Genomic DNA, 27,598 nt, shown 5'->3' on the forward strand with positions numbered 1-27,598 from the left:
AGGCCAGAGCACTGCTGGATGTGACCCAGCATCAAAACAAAAAGCATCAGTGGGGCTGAAGCAATATAGAACAGTGGACAGGGCATTGGCATGCGGCTGACACAGGTTTTATCCCTGGTATCATATATGGTCGTCTCAGCCCCACCAGAAGTGATACCTAAGCATAGAGACCAGGAATAAACCCTGGAGGACTGCTGGGTGTGACTCCCAAACCAAAACAACAGCAACAACAAAGCACCAGGGCAGGGGCCAGAGTGATAGCAGGGCGGTAGGGCATTTACCTTGCATGTGGCCAACCCCAGCAGACCTCGGACCTCGGACCTCGGTTCGATTCCCAGCAACCCATATGGTTCCCTGAGCCTACTAGGGGTGATTTCTGAGCACAAAGCCAGGAGTAACCCATGCACGCACCAGGGCAGGAAGGGGAAGGAGTGTGGTGAGGGCAAACATTCAGTTCAGCAGGGGCTGTGATTTTGGATGGCTGGTGGGGAGGTGACACCAAGAATAAGCCCTGTCTCAGTTGGAAGATTCCTCATCACGTGATGCAGATAAGAGACAGACTATAAAATGAGACACAGTTCTTTCAAAATCACTTAAAAGACCCTCATGAGGAGGTGGCTGGCGGGGCACTTACTGTGCAGGTGCAAGGCCCTGATTTGATTTCTGGCATCAAACACACACACACACACACACACACACACACACACACGGAGAGGAGGGTGAGGACTAGAGGAATGTGCAAGTGTTAAGGTGTGGCTGTCCCTGCTCTGATCCCTGGCAGGCACCACACAGTCCCAAAGGATCATGACGTGCTGGTTTGGAGGCTGCTGAGCATCATCTGTGAAGTGGCCTGGGGCCCCAGCACTGCAGCATCTCCTCAAGCTCTTGCACTGAGAGTTTCTGGGCATGGTCCACAGCATCCCCTGAACACTGTTTAGGAGGTGCTATTCTACCAAATACAAAAAAAGGCTTCTGTTGGGGCTCATTTGTTAAGGCCTCTAAGCTCTGATTCAACATCTGATCTTCCTGTCTTTTTGTTTGCTATTTAGTAGATATTTAGTAGAAGGTTTCTCTGAGCAAGTACCCCCTGGCTGCAGGTTAAAAGGAGCAAAAGCTTGGAGCTGGAGAGATAGCATGGAGGTAAGGCACTTGCCTTGAATGCAGAAGGACAGTGGTTTGAATCCCAGCATACCATATGGTCCCCCGTGTCTGCCAGGAGCAATTTCTGAGCGTAGAGCCAGGAATAACTCCTGAGCGCTGCCAGGTGTGACCCAAAAAACAAAAACCAAACCCCCCCCAAAGGAGCAAAAGCTTCATGCAACACACCCACAGAATTTGGTACATGCTTTGGGGGGTGGGGGGGTTTGAGTCATACCAGAAATGCTCAAGACTTAGTCTTGGTTCTGCACTCAGGGGTCACTCATTGTGGGGCTCAAGGGCATATGCTCTTTCCTTTACCTGGAAATTCACAATTGTGCAAGTTTAAGGCAAGACCTCTAATCCTTACCTGTGTGTGTGTGTGTGTGTGTGTGTGTGTGTGTGTGTGTGTGTGTGTGTGTGTGTGTGTGTGTGTAGCCTTCTATCTGACAGCATATGGTAAAGAGAGGGGCCAGAGAGATAGCATGGAGGTAGGGCTTTGCCTTGCATGCAGAAGGACAGTGGTTTGAATCCGAGCATCCCATATGGTCCCCACCCCCAGCCTGCCAGGAGCGATATCTGAGTATAAAGCAAGGAGTAACCCCTGAGCTGCCGTTGTGACCCAAAAAACAAAAAAAAAAAAAAAAGAAAGAAAAGAAAAAAAATCTGACTCGTTACTCCTTACAAAAGGCTCTGTCTGCATCTGAATGAAAGAGCACCCTGTGCCCCCAACCTTTGCTGACTCTGCAGAAACAAGAGTGCCTGATTCCTCCCACCCCAAGAATGAAGAGACTGCCAGCACCCGTGCAAGCCTGGAGCTGGACTGTCCTGAGTTGGGTGTTCATGTAAGAACACAGGCTCTGTCACGCCTTGATTGCAGGTTCTTAGGCGGCCCAGCTAAACCATGCCAGGACACCTGACTCACAGGAGCTGAGATACTGTGTTGTTTGAAGTCCTTACATTGGTTGGCTTTTCATTCTTTGTTTTTTGGACCACACATGGTGGCAGTCAGGGATTACTCCCAACTCCATGCTCAAGAATTACTCCATATGGGGCCGGAGAGATAGCATGGAGGTAAGGTGTTTGCCTTTCATGCAGAAGGACGATGGTTCGAATCCCATATGGTCCCCTGAGCTTGCCAGGGGTGATTTCTGAGCATAGAGCCAGGAGTAACCCCTGAGCACTGCTGGGTGTGACCCAAAAACAAAACAAAACAGAACAAAAAGAATCGCTCCATATGGACTCTAGGGACCATTTGGGATGCCAAGGATGGAACCTGGGTCAGCTGTATACAAAACAAATGCCCTACCCACTATGCTTTAACTTCAACTCATTGGTTGTTATTTCTTTTTTTTTTTGGGGGGGGGGGGTTGGGTCACACCCGGCAGTGCTCAGGGGTTACTCCCGGCTTCATGCTCAGAAATTGCTCCTGGCAGGCACGGGGGACCATATGGGATGCCGGGATTCAAACCAATGACTTTCTGCATGAAAGGCAAACGCCTTACCTCCATGCTATCTTTGAAGGTTTGGTGAGTAGGTTAAAAGTAGAGCATATGTGAGGTCCCAGGTTTGATTCCTGCCTCCCCCCAGTCTCTGTATCTCTCTCCCATCTCGCTCAATCTCTGTCTGTCTCTACACACACACACACACACACACACACACACACACACACACACACACACTCGCATCATTGAAGTATTAGATCTGTGATCACTCAGTAGCTGAGTGCTTGCTGGGTAGAATTCTGTCTCCCTGTGTAGAACATTGTGGGATTCCACCTTTGGTTGCTGCAGATACATTTGATTTGAGTCCTGTGTTGCTCCAAATTCTCAAATGAGCGACCTCTGTTGAAAATTCTATGGGGGGGGGGAGGGCCCGGAGAGATAGCACAGCGGCGTTTGCCTTGCAAGCAGCCGATCCAGGACCAAAGGTGGTTGGTTCAAATCCCAGTGTCCCATATGGTCCCCCGTGTCTGCCAGGAGCTATTTCTGAGCAGACAGCCAGGAGTAACCCCTGAGCAACGCCAGGTGTGACCCAAAAACAAAAACAAAATTCTATGGGGGGGACTGCAAACATGTGCTTTGCATGCTGGAGCCCTGGGTTTGATCCCTGGTATGATTCCTTGAATACGATCAGAAAGGGGTCCCTTAGCACAGAGCTAGAAGTAGCTCCCAAGTACCAGGGTATGGCCCAACTGTCCCTCAGTATAGTAACCACAACTACCTTTGCTCAGATGATGGCAGATGTGAGAGGCCCTGAGCTGGCCTGGCACCACCTGCTCCTTCCCTTCTCCAACACCCTAATGGGCTCATATTTTAAAAAAAAATACCTTGGGATTTCAACATAACATTTTTCTAGAAACACTAAACTTAGAAATTTTGTTTTGTTTTGTTTGGGAGGCCATACCCAGTGGTGCTCAGGGATCACTCCTGGCTGTGCTAGGAGGACCCTATGTGGTGTTGAGGATCAAATCCAGGCTGGCCACATACAAGGCTGGCAGCTTAACTACTGTCCAATCTCCAAGTGTCTAGTGTCCCAGGCCTGGATCTGGGAGAACATCCTTGAGGCCTGCTCCATCCCAATACTGTCTCCTCAAAGCACCCAGGCATTTCAGCAGGAAGTGTGTGGAGCTTGGCACTGGAAGTCTGCTTGTCTTTTTTGATGTAGACAGCAGAAAGGAAATTAATATTCTTTTTGTTAGTTTTGGGGGGACCACAAACTACTGTGCCCAGGATATACTTCTGGCTCTGTGTTTAGGGATCACTCCTGGTGGGGCTTAGGGACATGTGATGTCAGGAACCTGAGTGGCCTATAGTGCAAAGCAAATGCTCTTCCCTCTGTGCTGTCTCTCTAAACTGAATACTCTTCTGTGATGCAAATATCATTTCCTCCTGAGCAGTTGTCAGAGCAGAGGGAGGCAGACCTGCTGACTGTCTGCTCTTCTACCTAATTATTAGGACATCAGCCTGTGGGAATAAACAGTTTTCTAAACATCTTGCATATATACAAATCAAACACTTGCGATATGCACACCAAATATTTGCATATACGCATAACAGCCATTTTCTTGGAGACATTGGCAGAAACCTAGGTTCAATCTCTGGCGCCAAAAAACCAAAAATATGGGCCCGGAGAGATAGCACAGCGGTGTTTGCCTTGCAAGCAGCCGGTCCAGGACCAAAGGTGGTTGGTTCGAATCCCGGTGTCCCATATGGTCCCCCGTGTCTGCCAGGAGCTATTTCTGAACAGACAGCCAGGAGTAACCCCTGAGCACTGCCGGGTGTGGCCCAAAAACTAAAAAAAAAAAAAAAAAAAAAAAATACATGGGGTAGGATGTACAGTGGGTAGGGCACTTGATTTGCATATAGCCAACCCCATTCAATCTCCAGTACCTCATATGGCCCCCTGATCTGCACCAGGAATGATCCCTGAACAGAGCCAAGAGTAAGTTCTGAGCACTGCGGGGCATAGCTGGAAAGTTTAAAAGAAAAGAAACATCTGGGAGCGCTAGAGCAATAATATAGTGGGTAGGAGACTCTTGCCCTGCACGGAGCCCATTCATGTTCAATCCCTGGCACCCCATCTGGTTCCAGAGGATCATCAGGAGTGATTCCTTAGTGCAGAGCCAGGAGTAAACCTTAAGCACTGCTAGATCTGCTCCAAAATTTAAAAAAAAAAAAAAAAAAAAAAAAAAGCATCTGAGGTAACCTAGAGAAAGAACAACACAGAAGGTGCTTGCTTTGCATGTGGCTGATCCAGCTTTGATCCATGGCCACTGCTTTAATTAGCAACAGTAATTTGCTAGAATTTCATAATAGTGTACAGGGATAGAGCATGTGTTCACATGTATGAGGCTCTGAGTTTGTTCCCTATCTCCACTCCCGAAAAGAATGAAAACAACTGAGGTTGCTTTTCATTATATCTTCCCCTCCCCCCTTTTTTATTGCACGTGCTTGCACACACACACACACACACACACACACACACACACACACACACACACACACACACACACGGTCGCTGTAGTGCATACATCTGGCTGTGTTCCAAAGATCACACACTCCATGCACTTTGTAATACCTGGACAGTGCTCAGCGTATATGGGCAGCATGGGGTATCTAACTTAAGGTTTTACATCTGCAAGACAGATGTTTTTGCCTCTGGGTCCTTCACCCCTGTTTTACAGATACATAATTGACTCATGATATTTGTTTCTTTTCTTTTTTTTTGGGGGGGGGGCACACCCGGCGGTGCTCAGAGGTTACTCCTGGCTATCTGCTCAGAAATAGCTCCTGGCAGGCACGGGGGACCATATGGGACGTCGGGATTCGAACCAACGATTTTGGGTCCTGGATCGGCTGCTTGCAAGGCAAAACCACTGTGCTATCTCTCCGAACCCGATATTTGTTTCTTTATTGGCCTCTCATACAGTGCCTAGAGGCCTGAGGCCTCTACCTGACCCAGCAGCCTTATGCTTTCAGTGCTGTTGGGACCCGGTAGAGAGCGTCATCTGATGGTCGTTGGTAATAGTGCGCTGCCATGAAGTACTCCTGCATTTGTTGTTTGATTTTGGGTCATAGGGGCAGTGCTCAGGGATCATTCTTTTTTTTTCTTTTTTCTTTTTATTTTTAGGTCACACTCGGCAGCGCTCAGGGGTTCCTCCTGGCTCTATGCTCAGAAATCGCTCCTGGCAGGCTCGGGGGACCACATGGAATGCCGGTATTCGAACCACCGTCCTTCTGCATGCAAGGCAAACACACTACCTCCATGCTATCTCTCCGGTCCCCAGGGATCATTCTTGATGGTACTCTAAGAACCATATGCTAAGAATTGAGGCTGAGTTGGCTGTGTGCAAAGCAAGAGACTTAACCCCCCGTACTATGTGGCCACACATTCCATCATTGCGAGCTGCCATTGTGTTAATTTTAATTATTTTAGAAATATTTTGTTTGGGGCTGGAAAGATAGCACAGCGGTAGAGCAACTAGATTCCCAGCATCCCCCAGCCTGCTAGAGGTGATTTCTGAGTTCAGAGCCAGGAGTAACCCCTGAGCACCGCTGGGTGTGACCAAAAAACGATCAATCGATCAATCAATCAATCAATAAATAAAGTTTAAAAATATTCTGTTTATTTGGAGCCCTACTTATCTTTTCTGAGGTTTTTTGTTTTGTTTTGTTTTGTTTTTGCCACACCTGGTAGTGTTCTGGAGGAGCTCAGAGGACCATCTGTGGTGTTAGAAATTAAACCTGGGGGCCGGGTAGGTGGCGCTGGAGGTAAGGTGTCTGCCTTGCAAGCGCTAGCCAAGGAAGGACCGCGGTTCGATCCCCCGGCGTCCCATATGGTCCCCCCAAGCCAGGGGCAATTTCTGAGCACATAGCCAGGAGTAACCCCTGAGCGTCAAACGGGTGTGGCCCAAAAACCAAAAAAAAAAAAAAAAAAAAAAAAGAAATTAAACCTGGTCACTTTCGTGTAAGGCAAATGCCTTATCCTCTGTACTATAATTTTGGTCCTCCTTATTATTTCTTTGTTGTTTTTTTTTTTTTCTATTTATTTCGTTTTGGGCCACACCTGGCAGTGCTCGGGGGTTACTTCTGGCTCTATATTCACTCCTGGCAAGCATATGGGATTCCAGGGAATCCCGGATTGGCCTTGTGCAAGGCAAATGCCCTCCCTGTGTTATTGATGTTTGATGTTGGGTCACATCTGGCTGTGCTCAGGGCTTTCTCCTGGCTCTGTGCTCAGGGATTATTTCTAGTAGAATTTAGGGGATTTTACCTGGTATTAAGGATTGAACTGGAATCAGCTGCCAGCAAGGCAAATGCCTTAGCTTCTGTACTAACCCTCTAATCCCAATCCTTTGTATTTTATGTATTTATTTATTGTTTTTGTTTTTGGGTTACATCCGGCGATGCTCAGAGATTACTCCTAGCTCTGTGCTCAGAAATCGCTCCTGGCAGGCTCGAGGGACCATATGGGAAGCCAGAATTCGAACTACTGTCTGTCCTGGATTGGCTGCATGCAAGGCAAACGCCTTACCGCTGTGCTATCTCTCTGCCCCCCTTTTCATTTTATTTTTATGTATATATTTATTTAAATCTTAAATGTTAATTTTTTATTATATATTTATTTTTTTGTGGTGCTGAGGATCCAACCCAGGGTCTCACATATGTAAGGCAAGTGCTTTATAGCTGAGTTTTATCCCTAGCCCTCACTGTATTTATTTATTATATTTTTTGGGGTCATACATAGTTGGCAGTACTCTGGGGGCTGCCATCATCTTTATTCTTGGATGCTCCTCCTGGAAGTGCTCAGGGCCCCTACAGTGCCAGTGATTGGACCTGGGTGTTCTACATGCAATGCACAGCCTGAGTCCAATGAGCTCTCTCTCCTGGCCTATAACAAACATTTTCAAGAAAACAGAACAAGGGGTTGGAGAGATAACATGGAAGTAAGGTATTTGCCTTTCATGCAGAAGGTCATTGGTTCGAATCCTGGCGTCCCATATGGTCCCCCGAGCCTGCCAGAGGTAATTTCTGAGTGTGGAGCCAGGAGTAACCTCTGAGCGCTACTGGGTGTGACCCAAAAAATTAAAAAAAAAAAAAAAGAAAAGAAAAGAAAGAAGAAAACAGAACAAGTCAGTTGAAGGAAAACGTTAACAGTTTAGTGATCGAATATGTGTGATCTGGTTTATAACATGCTCTGATTTCCAAGCAAGATAAATCCATGGTTTGTAGCCTTTATACCTACGGCCACACTAATCAGCACCTCAGCCCACAAGATGGTGTAGACAACCAGGGCTGTAAGAGGCAATTTTTTTTTTTTTTTTGGTTTTTGGGTCACACCTGGCAGTGCTCAGGGGTTATTCCTGGCTCCAGGCTCAGAAATTGCTCCTGGCAGGCACAGGGGACCATATGGGGCGCCGGGATTCGAACCGATGACCTCCTGCATGAAAGGCAAACGCCTTACCTCCATGCTATCTCTCCGGCCCACCACTAAGAGGCAATTTTTAATCTTTTACCACGTGTCTACTAGCACACTGGTCTACACAGGTGGTTGCAACAGCCAGTATAATTTCCCATCATGCATTGTTCCCAAGAAGCAAGTGAGTTCCAACAGTGAATTTAGCACCGGCAAGGGATGTCTAGATGAGTTTTTGGTATCCAGGCCAGTGACTAAGGCTGACCACTAGGTGGGGCTAACACAGTTTCAGGAGGGTGAGCTGTGAATCTGAAAGGTCAGAAGCTTGAGCAATACTTCAAGATCGCTATTAATGGCTCAAGTCTAGGGGAGACAAGCCTGCTTGTAATGGAGGAACATGTGTCCTAGTTACTCCACCAGCCACCACTCTCTCCCAGAACTAAAGGCTGAACAACTGACTTCAAATGTGCGCCAGTTGAACCTGGCCCCAAAAGTTTATCCATAAAATCCTGAACTGGGGCCAGAGTGATAGAACAGTGGTCATAGCACATAGGTCAGGGCATTGGCCTTGCATGCAGCCAACCTGGGTTCAATCCCCGACATCTCATAATGTGCTTTGAGCACTGCCAGGAATGACTGTTGAACTCAGAGCCAAGAGTAACCCCTGAGCACTGCCCAGTGTGGCCCAAAAACAAACAAACAAAAATCCTGAACCGATCAAATAATCTTGTTTTAAGTACAGTGAGTAAGGTTGCCACATCGTGACATTAGTCACCTCCATTTTAGGGGAACCAGGCCCACCAGATTTATCTGTTATGATTTTCCTGGAGCAGTGAGATGATATATCCCCCAGAAATATTTTAGCCAGCAGGCCCATTGGTGGACATTAATTATACCCCTACGTGGATTACTGGCAATATTTCTGAAATTCATGACATGTCAGTGACATTACAATTTCTTATTTGGCACATTCTCTCCCTTGTAAAAATTACAGGCTGAAATAGGGCCTCTATCAAATTCCTTTTCCCAGAGAAATTTCTGCACCAAATAATAGACAGGCTTGGTCTCTTTCTGTCAGCCTATTTACTTCTAAAGGCCAAGTCAAAACAGCATCTTAAAGACAATGTCTTCTCTCCTTATCTTTGAACACTATAGCAGGATATCTTTGCAAAGGGAAAGTCCTTTGCCTCAGGGACTTTCCCTGTCACTTTGAATACCTGCTAACAAACAGGTTTGACCAGTGTAGAATTAGGCTATTGAATTTACTAGGTATAATTCTGTACTCCTTTCATATAAATTCAGACCATAGGAAGTTGGTCTTAGCCCTTAGCTAGAAAACTATTCCCTTAGGTTAAGGATATTTGTTATTAGAAAGGAAATCAGGATTCTTGCTATCCCTTAATTTACATCAGTAATGACACCTAAGGCCAGGAACTACTTTGATATGTAAGAAGTTAGCCTTTCTTTTATTCTCTGGCTCCTAACTGAACTCTATTCTATTCTGAGATTACAAACCACCTAATGGCATATGTATTTGTTTTAAAATCAAACAATGTACATTGATAGTTTTTGTACTTTGAAAAGAAACAAATGTGGGCATTCCCTTCTTGATATGATTGTCCCTTTACCCTTTATATACATACTCCCAGCCTAGAGATTAAACTTGTCTCACGTCTATTGAAGACACGGGTCCCCATACAATTTATTTGGTGTGGTTTCATTATTTCATATTTCATATTTCGCCGCCTGTGCAACCCACTCTCTCTGAAGTGGATTCACTGAAATCCCACTGATGGCTGTAGGACAGAAGCCGCCTGCAGCATAAAGTGATGACTAGGTTCAATCTCTGACATCCTAGCAGGGGTCCTCAAACTTTTCAAACAGGGGGCCAGTTCACTGTCCCTCAGACCATTGAAGAGTCTGACTATAGTAAAAACAAAACTTATGAACTAATTCTTTTTCTTTTCTTCTTTATTTTTGGTTTTTGGGCCACACCTGGCTGTGCTCAGGGGTTACTCCTGGCTGTCTGCTCAGAAATAGTTCCTGGCAGGCACGGGGGACCATATGGGACACCAGGATTCGAACCAACCACCTTTGGTCCTGGATCGGCTGTTTGCAAGGCAAATGCCGCTGTGCTATCTCTCCGGCCCTTATGAACGAATTCTTTTTTTTTTTTTTTTTAAGCTTTTTGGGTCACACCCAGTGGTGCTCAGGGGTTACTCCTGGCTGTCTGCTCAGAAATAGCTCCTGGCAGGCACGGGGGACCATATGGGACACCGTGATTTGAACCAACCACCTTTGGTCCTGGATCGGCTGCTTGCAAGGCAAACACCGCTGTGCTATCTCTCCGGGCCCATGAACGAATTCTTATACACACTGCATATATCTTATTTTGCAATGAAGAAACAAAACAGATACAAATACAATATGTGGCCCACGGGCCATAGTTTGAGGACCACTGCTATGTGGTCTCCTGAGTTCACTAGGAGTGCTCCTGAGTGTTACCCTTCCCCCTCAACTTCCTGGGTATCTCACCTGGAGAGGGAGACCCTCCCATAGCTGGGAGGGGTCTGGTTGGTAATTTAAGGGGTTGCTTCAGGGGGGGAGAGGAGATTCAGAGAGAAATTCAGCGACTGAGGCTCAGCAAGGAAGAGGCAGCATGGAGAGATGAGAGACAGGATAGTTGCAAGAGCAGGAAAGAGACTGTTTAGCTTAGAAGTCACACATGGTGGCTAGGGGTTTGTCTCCTAATTTCAACTGACTGCCTGTGGATAATTTCCTCACTGTTATCCTGAACCCTCAGACCTGGTTGCCTAAAGGGGCATCAGGTGCCAGGCCAACTCCATGCAAGGATTTTATTATTAATATTTAATTCAACACCTGAGCACAGAGGCAGAGTAAGCCCTGAGCTCCACCAGCTGTGTCCCAAAACACAAACCAAAAAAATGATCTTATATGAACACTTACCATGTCCCAAAATATGGTTTATTTTCAGGAAGTGTCTTGCTTATGCAGAAAAGGCAGCCTCAGGAAGAAATTCCTGGGAGAAGGAACAAGGAGATGACTTCAAGAGCTGGAGTGTTTACTTTGTATGTGGGAGATACCGGCTTTGAGCCTTCGCACCTCATGGTTCTCCCAGTACTGAGCTGAAATTGTCCCTGAGCAGTGTCAGCAACCTGCAGCTTCAGAGCCACATGCAGCTCTTTTGAACCTTTTCATCGGCTCCCACAGCAGGGCCATTAGCAGAGGATCGGGGAGTAGTACACTTACCTCTGCTGCTAAAAAAGAAAAAAATAAGATACCAACCACTGGGTCTCAGTAGCTTTGGATGGGGCACTGAACCTGAGAGGAGCACAGAAGGGCTTTGTTGCTCTACTGCAGAAGGTTCTGGGTAGAATGCTGCTGTCATTACATTGCATCCTGCACCAAGAGGAATTGTGTGCTCAAACATTTCCCCCAGAATGCACAAAAGTGATGGATGTAGTTATTCATATTATTAATAAGATAATGGTAAAGGGTTTAAACCACTGCCAGTTCACTTTGTTATTGAATGAGGTGGACCTTCTGCTCCACAACAAGGTACAGTGGCTGTCCAGAGGCGAGGTGCTAAAACGCTTTGTCGCATGTTTAGAGAAGTAAAAACTTTCCTAGCCAGCAAAGAGCTCACCTTTGCTGACCTGGAACAACCAGAGTGGCTGGAAAAATTACATTTTATGGTAGACATGACAGCACATCTAAGCACACTAAATACAACCCTTCAGGGAAAAGAAACACAGCCCTGCATATGCTGGAGGAGGATTTGGCATTCCAGAGCAAGTTGACAGTGTTTATCAAAGAGGTACCCTGTATCACTTTCCCTCTTTGAGAGAGTTCAAACAAAGACATGATATGATAAATTTTTATTATTTGAAGTCTGCAGTCACCACAATGCAAAATTCTTTTGCAAAACGATTCTGTAAGTACAAAGAGGAAAAAAAAATCATATTATCTTCCCTGTTACTCCCCTGGTGATCGATCCATCTTTATTGAATACGACTGTATTTGCAGGTGTAAGTCAATTTGATCTTGAGATAGAACAGATACAAAGACAGCTACATGCATGATCCTGTATATAGCATTAAGATAAGAAACAATGTATGGGGACTGGAGAGATAGCATGGAGGTAGAGTGTTTGCCTTGCATGCAGAAGGACAGTGGTTCGAATCCTGGCATCCCATATGGTCCCCCAAGCCTGCCAGGAGCGATTTCTGAGTGTAGAGCCAGGAGTAACCCCTGAGCACTGCTGGGTGTGACCCCCCCCCAAAAAAAGAAACAAAGTATGCAGTGCTATATTCGTTTTGTTTTTTTTGTTTTTGTTTTTTTTTTTGTTTGTTTGTTTTTGGGCCACACCCGGCAGTGCTCAGGGGTTACTCCTGGCTGTCTGCTCAGAAATAGCTCCTGGCAGGCACGGGGGACCACTTGGGACACCGGGATTCGAACCAACCACCTTTGGTCCTGGATCGGCTGCTTGCAAGGCAAACGCCGCTGTGCTATCTCTCCGGGCCCGCAGTGCTATATTTGTTTTAAATGGTACAATGGTTTTGAGCTCCCATGTTTATTTTCCTTCAGATACAAGTCCAAGTGGCTCTTTATGTCTTTTTTTTGTTTTGTTTTGTTTTTTGGTTTTTTTTTGGGGGGGGGTCACACCCGACAGCGCTCAGGGGTTACTCCTGGCTCTATGCTCAGAAATCGCTCCTGGCAGGCTCAGGGGGCCATGTGGGATGCCGGGATTTGAATCACTGACCTTCTGAATGCAAGACAAACGCCTTACCTCCATGCTATCTCTCCGGCCTCGCTCTTTATGTTTTAAAGTTTGCAAACCCCTGGTCACTGAGCATCACTGGGGAATGCCCCAAAACCAAAGCCAAATACCAAAAAAAAAAAAAAAAAAAAAAAAAAAAAAGAATTTCAGGAGATAGGATTGGAGTCAGGGGAAGCCTGAGTGAGAAGTTCCAGGCTGGAGCCTATAGAAACGCCCATTGAGCCTGGACTCTGCACATGACAGCTCTGAGCTGTCTCAGGCTGTCAAACAACCTTGGGAATAATTTGGCTCCTAATAGAAAGCTATTTTTTCCTTTGGCTTTATCCCTTTCTTTTTTTAGGGGTCAGGGGAACCGTGGTGTCAAATCCAGCTATGCTCAGGACTTACTCCTGGCTCTGTGCCTCTGTGCTCAGAGATCACCCCTGTGGGGTCAGGAAAGGAACCCAGAATTGGTGCCCAGAATGGAACCTGGCTGAGCTACAGGCAAGACAATTTCCCTCCGGTCTTTACTGTCTCTGTAACCCTAAATTTTGCTTTTTGGACCACATTTAGTGGTGCTCGGGGTTACTTTTGTCCTTGCGCTCAGGAACAATTTTTGGTGGGTTGCAAGGACTGGGGGATCATATGGGATGCCGAGAATTGAATCCGTTCTTCCTTGCATCACTCAGACCCCAAGGTTGGATTTAAGTGCAAAAAAAAAAAAAAAAAAAAAGGAGAGTTTTCGAGCTCTAGCTGCATGGGGTTTGGGGAGACCCCATGTGGAAGGCCTTCTCCCTAACTTGGGTGCTTTGGGAGCCTTGATAGGCCCCCAGCCTTCCCCTCTTCTGCCCCCGGCCTCCAGGCCTTCTGGGGGTGGCAGCCCAGGCGGCCAGACAAGGTGGGTGTCGGGGGGGGGGGGTCCCTCCTGGATGGGGTCCCAAGCTTTCCCCGCCCTTCCCCCAGCTGTAGGGTGGGAAGGGCACAGGGTGTAGGGCGGGCAGATCCTGGCTTCCGGCTCTCTATCCATCCTCTCTTGAGCTGGAGGCTAGCTCCTGCCGCATGGGGTTTGGGGAGACCCCATGTGGAAGGCCTTCTCCCTAACTTGGGTGCGCTGGGAGCCTTGATAGGCCTCCAGCCTTCCCCTTCTGTCCCCGGCCTCCAGGCCTTCTGGGGTTCCAGCCCAGGAGGCCAGAAATGGTGGGTCTTAACTTGGGGTGTGCTGAGATTTGCTCGGTTGCACTAAGTTTGTCACTGGCAATTTCTGACTAGTCCACATATGGAAAACCACGCGGTACTGCCCCCGCGTGCACTGCATGTATTAAGAGTATCCCTTATCTTTATGTTTGTTTTGCGTATCCAGAATATCCATTTTGTATTCTTCCCTTTCCCACACCCCTACAAAGCTCATTTTTACTCCTTAACTCTCTCACCCCCCCAAACATCACTAACCCACATTATTCCTTTTAACTTTAGTACTGCACAATCCTAATCACAGACCAAAGCCGTGCATTGTGTGTGATAACCCCAAACTGTTTCAAAAGACATAAATGGACACGTATTTCTTTAGAATATTTTGTGTTTTTTTCTCTGACAACTATAAGTCTTACTAAATATTCTCTTATACAATGACGATTCTAACCACTTTTTTTATCTTCTCTTTATGAGCTGTTCAACAAGGAATTTTGTTGAAAGAGTCCCCCAGTTTAATGCTTATGATTGAACCATGTCATGGGGATTGTTGGACTTGTTCTTATGGCCCCCATATACGCCAATAACGCCACGTGGCATTGCTCCTTTTTTGCATAGGCACATTAAAATGGGAAAATACTATACATACAAATAAGTTCCTATCTAATAAAGATTGGAACACACAAATCTTGTAGTGCAAAGGAACCTTACACGCTGAACATTGACATAACGACCTGGCACAGGCCTCAGAAGAAAGGGCATTTTCCATTCACCCCTGATTCATTGAAGCCATCCACGAAACATCCAGGTTTGTCTATAACATCACCTGGAAGCAATCCTCTACCACGGAAGACCCTACCACTGCTCAGACATCGACCTGCTCAAAAGAGACTTCCCTTAACACTGAGAAGACTTAACAACAACAACGACTTGCTTACAGGACAGGGCTCTTTGCATTGCCCTTTAATGGTGAGGTGAAACAAGAAGACGCTCCACATCCTGACTTCAATGTAGGATATGCAGATTCCAGGATATTTAATTTAGAAACATGATACCAACAACAGAGACTGTGTGAAAAATAAAAGTGTGTTGGCACTACAGACAATGTCTTGGATTGGACAATCTAGTTTGCCTGGAGCCTAGAGTTGGTCTTATGCCAGGAAACTTCAGGGTCGGGTCTCTTTGTATTTAGGCCAAGGTTATTCCTTTCCATTCCCCTCATATTTTGGTGGGCCTATGCAAACAACAATTGCCACTCTAACACCATTTTTACTGTGCTCCTTTGACTCTAATCCTTAAAAAAAAAACCACTTAAAATTTGAGGTTAACTTAAGCTAATATACATGTACATGGAAATGTAAAAACTACTATGCCTCTAATGTTTAAGGAGTTACGTAGTTTTATGGCTTTAGATTGCCTTGTGTGCTGTTAAGAAATATAATAATGTGTTACAATCTGGGGACTTGAGGGACAAAGTAATTGTACATGGATTCTGTTTTATTTATCTTAATTTTCTTTGACTGAAAGTTCAAAGTTAAGATATCAGCAAGGGGACTTCTTCTAAGAATTATGCTATGGGTGATTGTCCTTCCACTGTAACTTTGCCTTGTCCTCTTTCTTTGCATCTTTGTTCTCATAATTAAAAAAAAATTTAAAAAAAGGAGAGTTTTCTTTCTTTCTTTCTTTCTTTCTTTCTTTCTTTCTTTCTTTCTTTCTTTCTTTCTTTCTTTCTTTCTTTCTTTCTTTCTTTCTTTCTTTCTTTCTTTCTCTCTCTCTCTCTCTCTCTCTCTTCCTTCCTTCCTTCCTTCCTTCCTTTTCTTTTCTTTTTTTTTTTTTTTTAGAGTTTTCTTTCTTAAGAACAGCAAGATAGGGCGTTTGCCTTGCGCGCACTAACCTAGGATGGACTTGGGTTTGATCCCTGGCGTCCCATATGGTCCTCCAAGCCAGAAGCGATTTCTGAGTGCATAGCCAGGAGTAACCTCTGAGCGTCAATGGGTGTGGCCCCCCAAAAAAGGAATAGCAAGAATTTTGGGACTGGAGCCCCAAAATTGGGTGTGGCCCCCAAACCTAAATAAATAAATGGTTGATTTTTTTTTATATTTTGTTTGGGGATCACACCCGGCCGCGCTCACGGGTTACTCCTGACTGCGTTCAGAAATCGCTCCGGGCAGGTAGAGGGGACCATATGGGATGCCGGGACTCTAACCACCACCGTCAGTCCTGAATTGGCTGTGTGCAAAGCAAACACTCTACCGCTGTGCTATCTCTACGACCCCTAAGTAAATGTTGTTGTTGTTGTTGTTTTAATAAACAGCAAGAATTTTGACTGGGGGGCCGGAGAGATAGCATGGAGGTAGTGTGTTTGCCTTGCATGCAGAAGGACGGTGGTTCGAATCCCGGAATCCCATATGGTCCCTCGAGCCTGCCAGGAGCGATTTCTGAATGTAGAAGCAGGAGGAACCCCTGAGCGTAGAGCCAGGAGTAACCCCTAAGCGCTGCAGAGACTGACCCAAAAACCAAAATAATAATAATAATAATAATAATAATAATAATAATAATAATAATAATAATTTTGACTTGAGCAGAACCAAATCCATTCATCACGAGTTGGTGTGGTTAAATTAAGTATTCTTATCGTGCAACAACCACCTAGATTGGGGTGAGGCTGGTACCAGATCAAGTTTCCAGTTTCTCATTTTGGGGTTTTCCAAAATGTTCTTTTCAGCCTTGATACAAACAGGCCTGAAGCGAAGGTCCTATTAACCTTGGGGATCTGTTGTACGTGACTTTCTCACCTCCGCCCTCCCCAGCGTGGTGTGTACATCCCTCTAGATGCTGCCCCAAAGAGACCCCACCACCGTGGGGCCGGCCGGTTGACACTAGAGTGGTGCGGTCGATCCGCTTTTCCGCGCTGGCCACTTCGGGGGCGTGGCGTAAATGGGGCGCGTGTTCTCTGATTGGCTGCTCCCAGCCTTGATCCGCCCACATCGACGAAAGAGGCGCGGCGATTGGTCGAGCGGCCTTTCGCTCACGGCCGGCCCAACTTGACGCCCGGTCGTGGCGGCGGCGACCCGGGGAGCGTGAGTGCGCGGCGCGGGGCGCTCGGAGCCTTTTGTTGCCTTTTGTAAGTGAAGCCGGATAGGGGCCTGGTGCCGCGAGCCCCGCAAAAGTCAACATAGTTCGAGGCTAAGCGCTGGAGGGGCAGGGGAGAGAGGAAAAAAAAAAAGGGGGTTTCTGCAGCCTCCCCTCCCCCCGCTGCTGGGGACCCCGGATTCTGCGGGGCTCGGGTTCCCCGCGCCCACGCCTCTGCCCGGCATTGCTGCAGAATCCTGCAGGCCCTGGGGACAGGCGGCGGGGGGACTCTGGTGCTAGAGAGCGGGCCATCCTGGGAAGTGGTCTTGGTCGGGCCTCCTTTGGGCCACGCGGGAGGTGCCGGTGCTGGGAGGGAAAACGCACCCAGGGCATTTTCGGGGTTTGCTTGCATCTCGGGGAGCTGCAGTCCCAAAGCCCTGCGATCCCCATCCAGCGGTTGCACCTCTGCCAGAAGGCTCGATTCTCCTACCCACATGTCCCCCCTTGCCCAAAGAGAGCAGAGGGGCCCCCCCACGAAGAGGAGCTACGGGATTCCAGGTCCCTCCTCTGGCCCACTTCGTGCATGCATGCATGCAAGCCGGGTGTTGCAAAACTCAGGGCGCTAAAAACAGACCGCAGACGCCAGCCGTGGGCCCGCGCTTCCCTTGGGTATATGTGTGTTTGGGGAAAGTGGGTCAGTTCTAGACAAGCTTCAAGTGGGGCACTGGTGGACCCTGCATTTGCCATTGCAGCTGCCCCCCCTCGTTCTTCCCCCACTAGGTTGCTTCTGGGCCTGGCAGAGTCCAGAGGGCCCTGATGCAGAGGGTGTCAGTTGCCCTTCTCAGCAGCTGCCATACTCTCAGTTTACCCAGTGACTATAGGAGTAGCAGCCAATGTGGTCGCTGTGTCTCTGTTCCTCTATGTGGGATCTTGAGGCTCCGGATGAGACAGTTCTCTATGCACGGGGCAGGTCTGCCGTGGGGGCTAAGTCAGGGTCTGAGCCGAAACCAGGTGACATAGCCTTGTACCCCTACTCTTGCAAAACCTGGTTAGAGTTAGACACGGGAGGTAGGCCGAGCTCAGTCCTATCCCCACAGGGCAAGCTTTATTTCTACCCACCCTCACTCATTTTGTTATTTGCTGTTTGCACTTACATAGAATAATTACTTACATGGAATGCTTTCATGTGGGGTGTACATAAAGGTTTGTGTAATTTTTCCCCTCAGGTTAGGCATTGCTGACTTCTCAGAAGAGCCCAGCAACAAGGTGGCATTTCTGTTTTTGCAGAATTCAGGATTCCTCTTGCCATTGGGACAGGCAAGGAGATAGGACCAAACTATAATACGCCCCACTCAGCTTGCCCAGCATCTCTAGGCCCATAGAATGCCTGTCTGGCTCCATTTTTTTTTCCCTCTTTGATACCATCTAAGTCCGCACTCCCAGCCAGGATGTGGTTCATCATGGCAGAGGTCAAACATGCCCATGGACCTGGCATTATCTGGACTCACAGCTCCTTGTTCCTTCTGTCACTGGTGTCAGTTACCCAGCAGGAAGCCCATTCTGCTCTGTCCCTGCCCTGATTATCCCCCAGAATGTCCTTCTAAAGGGGGTGCAGGAGACATCTGCAAGCTGTAAACATTCCCGATCTTTGAGGTATAGGAGTATAAGGGTCCATTTTTCCACTCTACCTAAAAGGTGTGGAATCTTTTCCTTGAGCTTAGCTAAGGCCAAGTTTAAGTGTCTGAGTTTAGGGTATAACCTGGTTGGGGGTGCCCTGAGCACAGTGCATATCTGCTTGGGTGGGTGGCACCTTTTCTTGGCTTTCTGCTGCTGCTCACCAATTCTGGTGTGTGGGGTTGACCAGATGTCTCATGGGGCCCAGCACTTGTGCCAGTGGGTTAGTCTTGGTTCTCCCTCAGGTGGGTTCTGGCTCCAGGAGAGCCCCTCTGCACCCTAATTGGGTGATGAGAGCCACAAGAGATTTGCCAGCTGGATGGTGCTGCCATGCAGAGGTGGCAAACCCACCTTGCTATGTAGACAAAGGCTTCTCCATAGGAGTAGATCTTGCAATCAATTAAAAGTGAGTCAAGAGCTTGCTCCTCTTATTATCTCTGAGTATTTAAATTTTTTTTCTTTTTGAACTTTGAGTCACACCCAGCATTAGTCAGGATTTATTTCTGACGCTTAGTTCAGGAATTACTCCTGACAGGGCATAGGGAATCATATGGGGTGCTGGGGACTAAACTTGGGTACACAAGGAATACACCCTCTCAGCTGTGTTGTTTTTCCGAGCCACTCTCATAGAGAGATAGAGTATTTTAAACCATTATTTTGGTTGTTTTGTTTTGTTTGGGGGCCACACATAACCTACTGCTTACTCTGCTCAGGGGTCACTCCTGGCAGTGCTTGGGAGAATATCTGGTACGAGGGATCTAACCCAGCTGTGTGCAAGATAAGCACCTAGAGCAGGGGTCTCAAACTCTTGGCCCGCGGGCCGTTTGTGGCATTCGTACAACATTTTGTGGCCCTGCCCTAGAGGAATCTTTTTGTTTTATTTTGTTTTAGTTGTTTGGGTCACACCCCCCAATGTTCAAGGCTTACTACTGACTCTGCACTCAAGGATCACCCCGACTTTGCCTCCTGTGGCCCCCAGGTAAATTGAGTTTGAGAGCCCTGACCTAGAGGCCTACTATCTCTCTGACCTCACCACTGAACAATTTAAAACAAGAAGAGTCATTTTATTTGTCTCTCTCCCACTTCCCTTCCCCACCCCAAATCCATATCCTTTTCTCCCTGGTCTTCTGTTTTAAGTCCTTGCTATATTTTTTCTATCAGAGATTTTGTATTGGGGTGTATCTAAAAGGGGAGAGAGAGAGAGAGAGAGAGAGAGAGAGAGAGAGAGAGAGAGAGAGAGAGAGAGAGAGAGAGAGAGAGAGAGAGAAATGCTAGGGACCTTTTTTTGGGCCCACTGCTGCAAATTTCTCTTGTTCCATGAGAGAGAGAGAGAGAGAGAGAGAGAGAGAGAGAGAGAGAGAGAGAGAGAGAGAGAGAGAAATGCTAGGGACCTTTTTTTGGGCCCACTGCTGCAAATTTCTCTTGTTCCAAGAGAGAGAGAGAGAGAGAGAGAGAGAGAGAGAGAGAGAGAGAGAGAGAGAGAGAGAGAGAGAGAGAGAAATGCTAGGGACCTTTTTTTGGGCCCACTGCTGCAAATTTCTCTTGTTCCATGCTGTTCTTCCTGCCAATCTGGGTCCCTCTGACATCATTATGGGTCTGAAGTGTCCCTGATACCCTTTTTACAGCTCTATTTATGTCACAGAGTGTGACAGGGAGGGACATGCTTTTGTCATCTGACCTGGGCCAGAGATGTCAGCTGGACTCTAAGAAGGAATTTTCCCTGGGAAGAGGGAAAGGATGGTTTTAATAGTGTCCTTTTGGTTTTGGGGGGCCACACCTGGCAGTGCTCAGGGATCACTTCTAGCAGTGCTCAGGGGACCATTATAGGTGCTAGGATTGAACTTTGCTCAGATACATGCAAGGCACTTGCACTCCCCTCAGGGCTATTATTTGGGCCTGCTGAGGACTGGTTCTAGTTGCTGAAAGATGGTATCTGGCCTCTAGCAAGGGCAGTACCTTTATGGCTGGAACCTCTGGGGTATGTTTTGGGGGTCACATCAGCTATCCTCAGGGCTTCCTCCTGGCTCTGCACTCAGGAATTATGGGTGCTCATGGGACCATATGGGGTGCCAGGGATTGAACCCAGGTCAGCTGTAGCAAGGCAAACACCCAACCTCTGTACTATTACTCTAGCCCCACATCAACCAAGCCTAGAAACTTCTGTGGAATGTATGCTGTTTCTACTTGTGATATCCATGATTCACAGTCTGTGTTTCAGGCCACAGCTAGTAGGGCTTTGGGGTACTCTCAGCCATGTACTTGGGGTCACTCCCAATAGTGCATGTGGAGCTGGGGATTGAACCTGAGCCTCCCACTTGCAAAATATGCATGTTCAGGGGGCTGGAGAGATAGCATGGAGGTAGGACATTTGCCTTGCATGCAGAAGGATGGTGGTTTGAATCCCAGCATCCCATATGGTTTCCTGAGCCTGCTAGAAGCAATTTCTGAGCATAGAGCCAGGAATAACCCCTGAATGCTGCCAGGTGTGACCCAAAATAAAAAAAACAAAAACCATGTTCAGCCCTCTGAGATATTTCTCTGACTACAGGGATAAACATTTTATTTTAAGTTAATTTTTAAAAAATGGGGAAAAAAGGTGGGGTGGAGAGGTAGCACAGCAGTAGGACATTTGCCTTGCACATAGCTGATCAGGATGGATGGTGGTTTGAATCCCGAACCCTGGCATCCCATATGGTTCCCCGTGCCTGCCAGGAGCGATTTCTGAGTATGTGTGTGTGACATCACATCACATTCAGCACTGCTTAGGATATGCCTGGCTCTGTGCTTGGTGGGGGAGGGGGGAGAGAGAGAGAGAGAGAAGAGAAGAGAGAACTCAGCTGGTCACACACTCTGTATGCAAGAAGTCTGGGTTTGGGTCCATAGCGATAATACAGGCAGGGCACTTACCTGGCACATTGCTGACATTGGTTCAATCCCTGGCACCTCTTATAGTTCCTGTGCAACATCAAGTATGGCCTCAAATGCATTCCTCCCCTCTGAAAAAGAAAAGGAATGTGTGGGTTCAGTCCTTGGCACTACTACATCTGGTCCCTGAGCACTTTGGGTAAGTTTGCCAAAGCACTTAGCTGGTAGTAGTCTCTGAGTACCGCCCAACAGCAGATAGACAGAGGGAAAATGTAAATGTTGGGTTCTGGATAGCTGAATCCTCGGTGCTCCTATTGTCTTGCTCTGAACCTCTTTCATGTTCACCCTCATTGCCTGCCTGGCACTGATGGGCATTTGCAGTCATGGCCTTTCTCACTTAGAGGTAACTTGGGTGTAGATTCAGTAGTACCCAGATGGTGGCCATTATCGTCATTTCCACTGTGGTGGGCTGAGTATCTCTGTTCCATGAGTTCGATACAGGAGTAAAAGCTGAGCCTAGACCTACTTTTTTTTTTTCTAGACCTACTTCTTGCCCCAAGTTGCCTTCAGGTCAAGCAGGAAGTTTTGAAAGCTTATAAATAAGTAGGCACTGGGAGATTACTCAAAGGATTGGCATGTGGGAACCCTGGCACCATCTGGTCTCCTAATTACTGCAAGGAGTAACCCATGAGCACTCAGCTAAGAGCACCTCTTGAGCATCTCTGGATGTGGAACAAAACACAACTGTGAGGGAAAAAAAAAAGCTGGGGCTGGAGCAATAGCACAGCAGCATGGTGTTTGCCTTGCACGCAGTCAATAGAGGATGGACACCAGTTCGAATCCCGGCATCCCATATGGTTCCCCCGAGCCTGCCAGGAGCGATTTCTGAGTGCAGAGTCAGGAGTAACCCCTGAGCGCTGCTGTTTGAGGTGTGGCCTCAAATGCCCCCCCACCAGAAAAACTCATAACCCAAGTGGCTTGTGATGAGGTTTTAAGTGCTTTTGAAATCCAAGAGGGAGAAGAAAAACCAGTAGGCTCAGGCACTCAGGGAAAACTTCCTGGAAGTGAGAGATGGGAAACGATTCATCCTCCAAGATGAATGCCACTAAGTTGTTTGTTTAAAGTCACCTTGATTTAAAACTGGATTAGAGACTTCCCTCACTCCTGCATCCTCTCCTCTCTTCTTTCAGAGTTCATTGAGTCCCTGAGCAGTGAGTGTCCTGAGCATGTGCTTGAAGAGCTAGAAGAGTACATATATTCTGTTCAGTGCTGAATAGGCCCAGAGAGATGGGCCTTATTCCATCTCCCACTCAGACAAGACCTGGACTCAAAATAGTTAAGACTAACCCAAAGGAATGAGAATGATATTTCAGCGGGTAAGACAACTTACCTTGCATATGGCTGACCTGGATTCAATCTACCAGCCACTGCATGTAGTCCCCTGAGCCTGCCAGGAGTGATCCCCAAGCCAGGTGCCTGGAGCCCCATCAGTTGTGGTCCAAAACAAACCAACAAAAAAATCTTTCTTTGGAGCCGGAGCAATAGGCAGGTAGGGTGTTTGCCTTGCACACAGCTGACCTGGGTTCAAACCCCAGCATCCCATAGGGTCCCCTGAGCCTGTCAGGAGTGATTCCTTTTATTTTTTTATTTTTGTTTTTGGGCCAGAACCAGCCACGCTCAGGAGTTTCTCCTTGGCTCTGTACTCAGAAATCATTCCTGGCAGGCTCAGGGACCATATAGGATGCCGGGAATCAAATCCAGGTCCATCCTGGGTCAGCTGCGTGCAAAACAAGCACCTTGCCTCTGTACTATCTCTCCGGCCCAGGAGTGATTTCTGAGTGCAGAGCCAGGAATAACTTGAGCACTGCCAGATGTGGCCACAAAACAAAATCTTTCCAGAGACTTCTAAGCTGGCAAAGCAGACTGGGAAGTAGGCCTATATTCACTCACTACGTGGCCTCCCCTGCCTACATTGTCTAATACGTTCAGCTCTGATTCTGAAGAGATAGACATCCTGAGCTCACTCCTGAAGCCCAAGGATAGTGGGCTTGGCCTGGCCTGAATGGCCAGTTGGACATGGGTAGTTTTCCTTGACATCATCTAAGAAGCACAGACACACACACAGATGCCAGACTTCCTGCTTCTGACCCTCAGAGTGAGTACATTGGCGCTCCCTGAAGCCATGAAATCGGAGGGCCAGGGCCAGGGAAGGCCTCACTGACCTCAGTCTGGCCTCTCCTCTTTGGGAGCAGCTGCTATTGGTGTGGGAATACCTTTGCCAAGCAAAAGTGCTCAACAGTTGAGCACTGTGTGTGGAGCAGGGATGGCGACATTAGCACCACATACTTTCCATGATCCCAGCCAGGCCATTTTGGCCTCTGCCTCAGTTTTCTCCTTTATAGCAATGGGTAGAAATACTTCTAGATCACTAAATTCTTTGACTCTTTATTATTGAATGGTCCCTGACCCACTCCTGTTAGTCTTTGGCTACCAGGTCTGGGTGAAAACTTGGGCCCACTCACTGATGTATTGCTTGGTTGTCTAAAGGACTGGTTGGGCTGTGGGGGGTCTCCAGGAATCTGTCAAAGCTCTAGAAACTTGGAGCACAAAGAAAGACGCTATCCTAGGTGCCACCCTAGGCTCAGTGCAAAGACCAAGATCATCAACCACAGAAGATGGGTTAAAATGACACTGAGGTAACAGAACCTCTAGAACCACAAAGACTGACTTCATCATAAGTCCCACCTCAGGATCTGTACAGATACTGAGACCTCTAAACACAGAGCAGAAGTCTTCCACACACCAAAGGAAAAAAAAAAAAAGAAAAAAAAAAAAAAAAAAAACACCACCGGGAAAGTAAAGGATCCTGAGCAATGTCTAGAGTTGATCCCATGACAGTATGCTCCAAGGACGGAGAAATCCCATATCTCTTAGGCCAAGTGAATTCTTTTTCGAATGACCCCAATATTTACTGTGCCAGTGCAGGAGGGAAAAAAAACAAAAATACAAAAAGCACAAAACCTTGGTTATTTTTTTGATATAAATATATATATTACCTTCATTTATTATTGTTATTATTATTTTTGATTTACCAATCTATTTTGGTCGATTTCTCTGTTTGGGTGTGATTATTGAAAGTGTAGGGGGCCGGGCGGTGGCGCTAAAAGGTAAGGTGCCTGCCTTGCCTGCACTAGCCTTGGACGGACCGCGGTTCGATCCCCCGGTGTCCCATATGGTCCCCCAAGCCAGGAGCAACTTCTGAGCACATAGCCAGGAGTAACCCCTGAGCGTTACCGGGTGTGGCCCAAAAACCAAAAAAAAAAAAAAAAAAAGAAAGTGTAGTCCCCAATTATACTTATTTTTTTTATTTATTTATTTTTTTTTCTCTTCCTTTCTTCTCTTTCGTTATGTGCTATGCCATGTTTCTTAATTCAAGACCATGGCGTGATTTTTGTTTGTCTGTTTTTGTTTTATTTTTTTCTACTTGTTTGTTTGTTTGTTTTGTCTGCTCTGTGTGGTGCTTATCGATATAGCTGGAGCCCTCACTGGATATTTGACTCTTACCCCAGTTTATTGCTTTTTTCTCCTTCAAACAAAACCACGCAACTTGAACTAGCTAGTCCTGACTCCAGATAGAGGGGGAAATAAGGGAGGCATCAGGACCAAACAGGTGCAAGACTACTAAGTAGTGGGTTAGATACAGAGGGGACCACATATTCTAGCCGCCCTGGGATGAGGGAAAAGGAAAAGGGAGGTAGGATAGAAACGGAGGCGTAGGGATGACAATTTGGCGATGGGAATCCCCCCTGATTTTATGTAAATATGTACCTAAAATATTATTGTCAACAATATGTAAGCCACTATGATCAAAATAAAAATTTATATTAAAAAAAAAAAAAAAAAAAGCTCTAGAAACTTAAGTCTCAGAGGGTGCCCAGTATTGCCCCAATCCACTGTGCCAGTCCCTCAGTCCAACACCATACCATTGTTTGGTTTGGTTTTGAGTTTTTTTTGGCCACATCAAATGGTGCTCAGGGGTTACTTCTGGCTCAGCACTCAGGAATCATTCCTGGTGGTGCTTGAGGGAACATATGGGATGCCAGGGATCGAACCTGGGTTATCTGTGTGTAAGGCAAATTCCCAGTGATGCTGTGCTATCACTCTGATCGTTTATTTTTTACTTTATTGCATGCTGGGGATCAGATCTGGGGTCTCTCGTGTATAAAGTATGTTCTTGTCATAGTCCTGCCTCTCACTCTTCTTTCAGTGCTCTTGTTTCCCTTTTCTTATTTCTCTGACTGCTGCCCTTCCTGCACCATCCTCTGGGATCTCGCTTATCAGCTCAGCATCAGGCTGAAATTCAGGTTGGCTACTGTCTCCTGCGTGGGCCTGAGACCACCCATCTGCCCCAGAGAGCTTGGAGCAGACAAGCATTTTTTTTTGTTGTTGTTGTTTTGGGTCACACCCAGCAGCGCTCAGGTGTTACTTCAGGCTCTATGCTCAGAAATCGCTCCTGGCAGGCTCAGGGATGGCATATGGGATGCCAGGATTTGAACCACCAACCTTCTGCATGTAAGGCAAATGCCTTACCTCCATACTATCTCTCCGGCCCCGAAGACAAGCATTTTGGCTCCACTTCGTGGCATGGAGAAGGGAGGTCTGGCCCAGGTAGGATGACTGGCTGCTGACCTTGAGCAGGTGGGTGGATGTCGTGGATGGGGCAAGTGGCCTTCCTGTGCTTGGCTCCCTGCCCTTCCTGTGCAGTGAGTCAGCCACTGCTCAGGGACCTGGAGGGTTGGGCTGCACCCACCACCCAAGGGTGTGCCCTCATAGGCACTGATTTCCCTTGGTCCTCCCTGCACTTCTTTCCGCTTGGGTCCCTGTGGAGGACGGGCACTTGAGGTCCGTGTCTCCCCAGGTGCCTGTGTGAGCCACAGCCTGGCCTGGTGGCTGGTGACAGGACCGTATCTGCATGCTGAAGAAGATGGGTGAGGCCGTGGCCAGGGTTGCGAGGAAGGTCAACGAGACGGTGGAGAATGGCTCAGACACACTGGGTGAGTGCAGGCAGTGCCTGGCGGGGGCTGGTCTGGGCAGGGGGCCCAGGAAAGAGACAACAACTCAGAGAAGCTGCACTGGGTCTTGGCAGATACCTGCATGGATGTCTTGGCGTTGCATTGAGCTATCTATGTGTCTTCCTCTGGATATGGTTGAGGAGGTTGGGAAACAGAGACATCCCACCCACCAACGACCTGACTGGAGCCTCCTTTGGGCTGTGGACAAGCTGTGTGTGTGTGTGTGTGTGTGTGTGTGTGTGTGTGTGTGTGTGTGTGTGTTTGCACTTTCGGTTGACAAGCCCTGTGTAATTGTTAAGTGTTAATATGTGCATGTGAATGTTTGTGTCTATTGTATATGAGTATGCGTGAGTATATTTGAACATGTCTGTGTATGACCACGTGTGAGTGTGCAAACATGTGAATATGTGTATGAGTGTTTCTATATGTATGAACATACATGAATGTGTGAGTATGTGAACATGTATGAGCATGTGTGAATATGTGTGAGTGTGTGTGCCTTGGAACAGGAGAGAAGAGCAGGTTGGCAGGTGAACACTTGAGCCCAGCAGGGGTTACCCAGAGAGCTGCCTCATGGCCTGTCCCCCAGGAAGAAGTTTCTAGCAGCCAGGACTTGGGATCTGCTCCACCTTTGAAGAGGAGCCGAATGGTGAAGGGGCCTTTCTCACACCTCGGTCATTTTATCCCCGATGTCTTCATTGTTCTCTTGCCATTGGCTTTGAGCCCTCAGAACCATCCAGCCAATGCTTCATCCCAAGATCACAGACATTTTGTTTATGGACTTGACCTTGGCCCCTCCTCAGCCATGTGCCCCAAGTAGAAGTGGGGGGTCCTCAGTGTGGCCTCCCCTGTGTGTCCCAAGGGCATGTGAATGCCACCATAAGTGCAGGGA

General features: G+C 47.4%; 1 protein-coding gene and 1 long non-coding RNA gene across 2 annotated transcripts in view; one reads left to right on the forward strand and one right to left on the reverse strand.

Moving 5' to 3' along the window:
• EIF4EBP2 (eukaryotic translation initiation factor 4E binding protein 2) overlaps positions 1 to 27,598 on the reverse strand; it is a 445,368-nt gene that overhangs the window by 25,868 nt on the left and 391,902 nt on the right. The gene's annotated exons all lie outside the window — the stretch shown is intronic.
• LOC126031007 (uncharacterized) lies at positions 17,061 to 26,682 on the forward strand. The gene is made up of 3 exons (XR_007503216.1): positions 17,061 to 17,147; positions 22,825 to 23,010; positions 26,553 to 26,682. It is a non-coding gene; the product is annotated as an uncharacterized LOC126031007 (long non-coding RNA).

This window comes from Suncus etruscus, chromosome 15 (assembly GCF_024139225.1).
Source record: "Suncus etruscus isolate mSunEtr1 chromosome 15, mSunEtr1.pri.cur, whole genome shotgun sequence".
NCBI classification, from domain to species: domain Eukaryota; kingdom Metazoa; phylum Chordata; class Mammalia; order Eulipotyphla; family Soricidae; genus Suncus; species Suncus etruscus.